The sequence below is a fragment of the Oratosquilla oratoria genome, chromosome 22 (assembly GCF_046742065.1).
Source record: "Oratosquilla oratoria isolate Oo_2021 chromosome 22, ASM4674206v1, whole genome shotgun sequence".
NCBI lineage: Eukaryota > Metazoa > Arthropoda > Malacostraca > Stomatopoda > Squillidae > Oratosquilla > Oratosquilla oratoria.
Window position 1 is genome coordinate 40,847,895 of NC_134798.1, and position 10,000 is coordinate 40,857,894.

Here is a 10,000-nt window from a genome sequence, read left to right on the forward strand (position 1 = left end):
AGAGAACTGCTGATCTAGATAGACTGACTTTCTAGGTGGTTTGATCATTTACTTTAGATGACGGTTTCCTCCCTCCTCCTCCCTCCTCTCACCCTCCTCTCACCCTCCTCTCACCCTCCTCTCCCCCTCCCTCCTCCCCCTCCCTCCTCTCCCCCCCTCTTCTCCCCCCTCCCTTCTCTCTCTCCCACCTCCCCCTCCCTCCCCTCCCACCTCCCCCTTCCTCCTCTCCCCATCCCTCCTCTCCCCCTCCCTCCTCCCCCTCCCCCCTCTTTCTTGATACAATGTAATACATTTCGTACTACGAGTCCAGCTTAATCTCACGTCGAATGAAAATATGTATATTTTTTTCTTCTTTTAGTCCCTTTTTTCGGTTCTCTTTCTTTTCTTTTCTTTTTTCTTCCTTTAAGGCACAGCCGACCACTCCGTTGCTTAATTGGAAATTTCCTGAGGCCAATTCCTGCTTCGCCTAACTCAAAATTTTATCTTCGGAAATTGTAGTCAACAGTATTCCAAAAACAGCGCCAAAAGAAGCGAATTTAATCGACATAAAACCGAAAAGGTATGAAACCACTTCGGAGGAGCTCCCTTTAACATGAATAAAATCGCCTGACGACAGACACTTTAAGGGAGAAAGCCCTTTAACCAGTTGACGTTCTTTAAACTTTTTTTTTTTTAATATGACAATTGTAAAGATATATGGATGATTTATTCATTTTTGTTATGATTCTTGTTTGTATTCTTATTTCTATTCTTATTCTTGTTCTTGTTCCTGTTCTTATCATTCTTGTTCTTGTTCCTGTTCTTATTATTCTTGTTCTTATTCTCATTCTTGTTCTTATTCTTATTCTTGTTATTGTTTTTGTTCTTACTCGTTTTCTTGTTCTTTATCTTGTTCTTATTCTTGTTCTTGTTCTTGTTTTTGTTCTTGTTCTTATTTCTATTCTTATTCATATCCTTATTCTTATTCTTATTCTTATTCTCTCTCTCTCTCTCTCTCTCTCTCTCTCTCTCTCTCTCTCTCTCTCTCTCTCTCTCTCTCTCTCTCTCTCTCTCTCTCTCTCGCGCGCGCGCGCGCGCGCGCTCTCTTTCTCTTTATTCCGTCAAATATTTTACGGAAACTCCGAATATATATACAAAAGAAAAAATAATTGATAGACAGAACTAATATAACAGCAATATTTTTGATAAGTGTTTTGCACTGAAAATTTCATCATAAAATTATATCATAATATAGATATATGATGTAGTCAACTACTAGACAAAATCAAGAGAATTGAAAAATCTATTCAACTAAAAGCTATATCAATTTAATCAATTTCCAATTATATCGCAGATGCAGCATCCCACGAGCACATTCAAAAATAAAAAAAACGTTAAAAGTCGTTAAAACCGTTGAAATAGTTTACGATATTTAAAAGAAAATCTATAAGGTCGTTAATTGTGTTCAATACATCGGTTCAAAAACCTTTAATGCAGCTATTGCGATATCCGTTCCCTACAGTGACCTGTGTCCACTTCATGGTCTATATTCTGAGTGCCGCCAGGTGATTTTATTTATATGAAGAACCGTAATAAAAGGTTTAAGGTTGCACATAAAAAGTGACAAAATATCACAACTTGGCAACTATCTACTTCTATCTAAAAGGACTACAATTGTGGTCGTAGTATACAATTTTTTTCTGTTTTTCTTTTCTTCGATACTGGGTTTCTAGTATTATATATATATATATATATATTATATATATATATTTTTATATATATATATATAAGATTGAAGGTGAAAGAAGTTGACGAGGAGAAATGGGAGAATTTTACGCCTTAACGTTTCGACCCGCAGGGTCTTGATCACAAAGCTAACAACTCAAACGTAACCGGATATTTTATACACGCTTCGGAGAGCTTGTTATTTTATCTGCGTATTCTTTTATTATTAATAAGCTTGTGGCTTTTGCTAAACATATAAATCCTTCTCTATGGTTAATGTTGTTATTAGTGTTGATATATGCTGCCTCAATTGTCTTCCTTAGTTTCTTGGATGATCCTATATTTAATACGGTTGTGTTGTTCCAGTCTGGAAGGTGACCATGTTTATCCACATGTATTACTATGGAGTTAGATGTCCTATGGGCTTTTACGTCATTTTTATGTTCATTTATCCTTTTATTAAGTCCGCGACCAGATTCACCAAAATATGAAGAGGGACATCTTTTACACGGGATTTTATAAACAACGCTGTTTTCGTTAGTGGGATTATTGTCGCTACGTGTTACCAAATGTCCTACTTTGCTACCTGACGTCCTGGCTATTTTGATGCCCGCTTTTAGGAGAAAAGTGTCTAGGTATGAATTAACATTAGAGTTTGGTACTGTGATATATCTGGTTTCATTATAACATTTATTATAATTCTTATTTATATATATATATATATATATATATATATATACACATATATATATATATCATATATATATATATATATATATATATATATATATATATATATATATTCATATATGTGCATGTATGTATGAATATATATATTTAAGTATGTATGTATTGTATGTATGTATGTATGTATGTATATATGTGCATGTATGTATGAATGTATATATATATATATAAATATATATATATATATATATATATATGTATACATATGTATGTATGTTGGGGCACTATTAGTATAGTATCATTGAACACCAAAAGTTTTGATAAAGATCAGATCGCATAGTCAGGCCAGGACACACACACACACACACACACACACACACACACACACACACACACACACACACACACACACACACACACACACACACAAACACAAAAAAAAAAAAAAAAAAAAAAAAAAAAAAAAAAAACAGGAAAGCAGGACCGTTGGCAGCTACCCTAAGGCAGCGGATGGGCGAGAGAAAGCCAGAGGCAACAGACAGGTAATCTAAATGTAAAACTACCCCAAAAACAGACACCCACCCACGCCCACGCCCCCGCCTCCACCATCTCCCCCCCAAGTGCGAATTGCATTGTACCCGGCTGTCGCATATTCTCGGACGGCAAGCCATTGCGAAAGCGTTATTGGAACGTCAAAGGGTGAACTATTGCGCTATGAACGCGCTCTTATCAACGTGCTGCGCAACGAGTGTGGGGTACTGTGCCATCAAACAATGCCTCTGTACTACTCGGGCTCCGAACTCGGGACGTGAAACCTATTCGAGTCACTTGAGTGTTTTTTTATTTTATTTTATTTTTAGTTATTTGTTTATTTATTTTTTCATTTACCAAAACTGGACAGTTTTATTCAGAACAAGTTCTTCTTCTTCTTCTTCTTCTTCTTCTTCTTCTTCTTCTTCTTCTTCTTCTTCTTCTTCTTCTTCTTCTTCTTCTTCTTCTTCTTCTTCTTCTTCTTCGTCTTCGTCTTCTTCGTCATCTACCTCTTCTTCTTCTTCGTCTTTCTTGTCTTCCTCGTCTTCCTCTTCTTCTTCTCCTTCTTCTTCTTCTTCTTCTTCTTCTAATTCTTATTCTTATTCTTATTCTTCTTTGTTCTCCTCGTCTTCTTCTTCTTCTTCTTTTTCTTCTTCTTCTTCTTCTTCTTCTTCTTCGTCTTCGTTTCTTCTTTGCGAGTTGAGACTAACAACCATTCTTTTCTTACAACAAGTCCTCAACTAGGAAATTTTGTTGTATCTGTTTCGGTAACTTCAGAAACTACGACAAATTTCCAATGGTAACTGTTCTCTTCTCTTTTATCTAAATATTTCATAGAGTGGGAACAATAAAAAGAATAAGGTGGACTTTGAAGGCCTTTTCTTCAAGAAAAAAAAAACGAAGAGTACTCCAGCTCAAAGTCAAAGGCCGAAGTCGTGGAAGACTCTTCTCGAAATTTCGAAAGAGTCCAAGAATTGTCGAAGAGTTATCAGAGGGAAGAGATTTCCAGAGCCTCCCAGTGGAGGGGAAGATAAACAAAGCACACTGTCTTGACTTTTGCAGAAAGTAGTCACAAGTACTCACTCAAACCAAAATTGAATCGATTTTTTTTTTCATAAACCGCAAAGACATTCTATCTCTCTCTCTCTCTCTCTCTATATATATATATCTATATATATATATATTATATATATATGTATGTATATATATATATATATATATATATATATATGTATATATATATATATATATATATATATAGACTGTATATATAAAATGTATATTATATATATATATATACAGGTCTCTCTCTCTCTCTCTCTCTCTCTCTCTCTCTCTCTCTCTCTCTCTCTCTCTCTCTCTCTCTCTCTCTCTCTCGGCCTCCAGGACATCAATGAACCTACATCCTCATGTGAACTGAAAGCCACTATCACCTGCAATAGAGTTATTGCGAGTTTGCAACGCGCCTCTCCCAAAGAGCAATTGCAAGTTGCTGCTGCTGCTGTGGACTTTGCAGCAGCGTGATACCTGTCGCCAAAAGTCACCTCAATATTTTCCCCTTTGCAACAATGCAGTCTCTTCTTGCAACATCACCACCCCACCTTGTCAAGAGACGGTTTTTTATCAAACTGGAAAGAGGGGGTCCAAGGTGAAGCACTTTAGTGATTTTGTTCTGGTTGGTGGGTCGTGATTTTCATGGGATTAAGGAATGGACGGAAATGGACATGTACATACGCGCCCACACATACATGCACACACACGCACACACACACACACACACACACACACACACACACACACACACACACGCGCAGTTGGTAGAACGATGAACTACTAGCATGGTGGTGCGCGTAGTGCTTGGTTCGAATCCTGCCCAGGGCCGAAATTAATTTCGGTACAGCTGCGCTTCGGGTCGTTACTCTGACTCTCGTGGGCGGGGAGTTGGGGGTGTGTGTGTGTGAAAGGTCATAGCATTACCCATAGATCGGACCTACGAGCTCTGAGCTCTCTTCCAGGAGGGAAATAGCTGTCGATCACGAGTCGAACACGTGATCCAAAAGACCAAGTGAATACACACACACACACACACACACACACACACACACAAACAAACACTCGTGGCGCAGTAGTTAGAGTTCCCGGCTGACACCACGGCGGTCCGGGTTCGAATCCCACCCAGGGCTGAAATAATTTCAATATCGCTGCGCTGCGGGTTGTTACTCCAACTCTCGTGGGCGAGGAGTTGTGTGTGTGTGTGCGCGTAAGGTCATATCATTACCCATAGATCGATCATATATGAGCTCTGAGCTCTCTTCCGGGAGGAAAAATAGCTGTCGATCACGAGTCCAACAGGTGATCCAAGACCATGGTGGTGAATCATACACACACACACACACACACACACACACACACACACACACACACACACACACACACACACACACACACACACACACACACACACACACACACACACGCCTATGTACGTACACACAAGCATGTACGTACTCACATGCATCACGGCACGATACAGCTCGACGCGCATCACATGACACGTGACACTGTGGCACATGACACAAAACCACAGAAACTCGACCACTTTCGGAAAACAATATAGTCCATTACCGACTATTTCATTCAGTTAAGGGACCCCACTGGGGTCGCGGTCACTCCAGGCTGCGTTCAAAACGGGGACCGGAGATCTTGATGTCGAATAGAATTATTTGTGAGCTCACCGTAATAAAATATATAAGTTTCGCCATTGTATCAAAAAGGCTTGAGAATATTTCTCCTCCTCCTCCTCCACCTCCACTTCTCCTCCCACTCCCTCCCTCTTTCCTTCCTCTCCTCGTCCTCCTCCTCTTCCTCCTCTTCCTTCCTCCTCTATTTTTTTCTTCTTCATCCCTCTGCTCCCCCTCCCTCTTACTCCTCTTCTTCTCATCCTAACTTCTTCTTCCTCTTCCTCCTTCCTCCTACTGTTCTACCTCCTCTTCCTCTTCCTTCTCCTCCCTCCTCTACTTTTTCCTTCCTCATGTTTCTGCTTCCCCTCCCTCTTACTCCTCTTCTCATCATAACTTCTTCCTCTTCCTCTATCTCTTCCTCTTCCTCTTCCTCTTCCTCCTCTTCTTCCTCTTCTTTTCCTTCCTCTTCTTTTTCCTTTCCCTCTTCATCTTCCTCCTTCCTCCTTTTGTTTTACCTCCTCCTCTTCCTCTTTCCATCCCCCCCTTTCAACTTCCTTCGCCTCCTCTTCCTTACTCCTGTTCTGCCTCCTCTACTTCTTCTTTCTTTTTTTCTACCTACTCCTTCTCACCCTCCTCCTCTTCCTCCTCTTCTTTCTCTTCCTCCTCTTCCTCCTCCTCTTCTTCCTCCTCTTCCTCCTCCTCTTCTTCCTCCTCTTCCTCCTCTTCCTCCTCCTCCTCTTCCTCCTCTTCTTCCTCCCCCTCCCCCCCCACTCAGCCATGTTTCTTTCCCCACAGCTGACAACAAAGGAAATTGGGGCAAAGCATAACTCTGTCCCCCGCCGAGCCTCCAGAGAGCCGCAGAGCCAAGCAGAGCCGAGCTGAGCCGAGCCTAGCAGAGCCGAGCTGACCCGAGCCTCCATCTGCCGCCTCGCGATTTTATTCATCAATATGGCTTCCTTTCAGAAGTAAAGGGGATATAGGCAGTTTTCAAATCCTTTTATTCTTATATTTATTCATATATATATATATTTATTTATTTATATATTTATTTATTTATTTATTTATTTATTTATTTTTTATTATTTTTTTTTTTTTCATTTATTCATTTGATTTTTGTCAGGAGGATTGGAGAACCTCAGCCCAAAATACGGAAGATTAAATGGATTTGGTCAGTACGGTCTTGTCTCTCACCTCTCCCTCTTCTTTCCTCCACAGATGTTAGGAACAAAGTCTCCTCTCCTGTCTCAGTGTATACCTTGTAAGCTCGGAAACTCCCTTTTAATGTTGTTATTTTCACTATTCATTTATTTACCTATCTATTTATCTGTTGTTATCCATTTATGTATTTATTTATTTATCTAACTATTCTTTTATTCATTATTTATTTGTTTATTTGTTTATCAATTATTTATTTTTTTATCTATTTATTTATATATTCATTTACATATTTATTTATTCAATTAGTTAACTATTTCCATATTTATCTATTCATTTATCTACTTATTTATCTTATGATTTCCACGTTTCCGTGACGTGTTCCAAAAGAGATATGAGGCAATCAATTATTGCTATTCTCATTATATAGTTGCCCACGTTGTTCTTCCAAATCATTCATCAACTTCTCTTCCAGTAATTTGTTCATTTACTATGTCGATGATGTCGTCGGCCAGCCTTAGTACATTATTTCCTCCGTTGCGTGCACACACAAACACACACACACACATACACGCACAGACACACACATACACGCACACACATATACTCACGCACACACATACACATACACGCACATGCAAACGCATACTCGCACACACACACACATACTAACACACACAAACACACACACACACACACACACACACACACACACATACATACATACATACACATACAAACATAAACGCACACACACACACATACACGAGCGCGCGCACACACACACACACAAACACACACACACACACACACACACACACACACACACACACACACACACATATATATATATATATATATATGTATATATATACTCAAGCGCACACATACACACACATAGACGCACACACACACACACACGCACACACACACACACACGCACACACACACACACACGCACGCACACACGCACACACACACACTCACACACACACACACACACACACACACAAACAAACATACTCGCGCAAGCGGGTGATTCTTAGCATCTTTCCTATGATAATGGTATTTGAGTAAATAAATAGATAAATATGTAAATAAATAAGTATATAAATGAATTAATTAAAAATAGATCACTAAATTATTTAATTAGCAAATAAATAAATAGATAAATTCATCAAGAATAAATCACTAGATAAACGAATAAGTTGATATATAAATTAATAGATGAATAGATAGATGAATGAATGAAATAAAAGAGAACATTGATGATAAATGAATAGATAAATATATAGGTAAAGTAAAACAGAGTGATAAATAGATAAAATAAAGCATGTGAAATAACTAACAAACTAAATTATATATATATATATATATATTATATATATATATATATATATATGTGTGTGTATATATATATATATATACATATATATATACATACATATATATATATATATATATATATGTGTATATATATACATATATATACATATATATATATATATATATACATCAAGGACTACTATTACACAGGACGTGCGCACCCAGATACCTGGGTCCGCTAGCGGAGGCCATTGCTTTCTTTGTAACCTAACATTTTATATTGGACAAATATATCAAAACTAGAAACCTAATAGTGTATATAGGACAAATATATCAACTATTGACTTATTCAATGCAGTATAAGTTAATATAAACTTTTATAGTAAAATAAGAAACTATTTTTAAGGCACTGTTATGCTTTGAAATGCCAATTTTAGCCGGACGTGAAAGGTATTATTGTATGAGGTTAGTGGACACCAGGGTTGGCGATTTTTTTATGTTTTTTTAAAATATAAAAAATCTTTTTTTTTTTTGTTTAAAACAGATTTAGTTGATTTGAATAGATTCTTTTTTATAGATTGTAAGTATTGTGGGATTCTATCTGATATGCCATCTGATTGCTAAAGGACATTTTTAGCATATCAATATAAGGAACAGTGTTATATAGACTTGCCACAAGTATACAAGGAACGGTATAAGCCGCATGTGAGGACAGTATGCTCAGGTTCACTCGATTCCTCCAAGAGTTTTATCATCTTGGTGACATTTGCTGCATTGTCTGTCACAACACTTCCAATGTGACAACCAAAATCTTGTTCAGCCTTCTTGATCGAATTTTGTACAAGTTGTAGAAGATATTCAGCAGTGTGAGGTTTCCCTGATGTGTCTATTGTGTCAACTAAATAAATCTGACCAGTGGATGTTGTTAGAATGACACATATTATGGGCTCATTATGGATGTTAGACCACCCATCAGTTGAAAGACATACAGTTTCATTATTCAGGTCATCTGCACACTTTTTATATTCCTTTTCATACACAAGATCCAAGTACTTATCAGCAATATCTTTTCTGGATGGAGGAATATAACCTGGCCTCAGGTTCTGAACCATCTTGAGAAACTGAGGATGCTGAACAAGACGAAATGGTGAATTTGTAGCAAATATCATTCTTGCAACTTCTTTGTCGAGATTTTCCTTTTGAGAGGCTGAAGTTTTTATGATAAATCTGTCCAGAGATGTTGATGACTTTCTTTTAGATGAAAATTATTTAGCAGAAGTGGCGCCTGTGGAGGGGTCTAATAGTGAACTTTTTAATGGTGGAGTCAGATTTGCAGATAATTCAAGTGAAGCCGATGATGAAGAGATTGAAGCTGTTGATACAGATCCTGAAATGGAAACAGAAAATTTTAGCATATTGCATAATTTATAAATGAATAAATAAATGAATGAATACAGTGTGATTTAGGCTACTTTTGAGTACAGTAATTATTTTTTTAGATAATGATCATATTCACACAAGCCACTAAATCATTTGGAAATAATTAACAGGATATGAAATAGGTGGGCTTGGAATTCAGCCCTCACAGGATTCAGTCCACTTTTAAATTTACTAAAAATAATGGGTTAGTTGGGTTAGGTTAGGCTAAATCCCTTTGGGCTGAATCCCATGTGGGCTGAATTCCAATGGAACCTATGAAATATATTACACAATGTTGAATGAAATGAATAACAATCATCTAGGCCCCAAAGTTGAGTGGATACAGTATATTATAGTGATATAGTCATTACCCAAATTTAGAAGTAATGAAGTTGAAGTATCATCTCTTTAGGCCTTCACATTTTTATTGCACATGCTCTCCATTGTTCACCAAATTTATATAGTTGCGTATGAAAAGGGAGAAATGCATACAATAT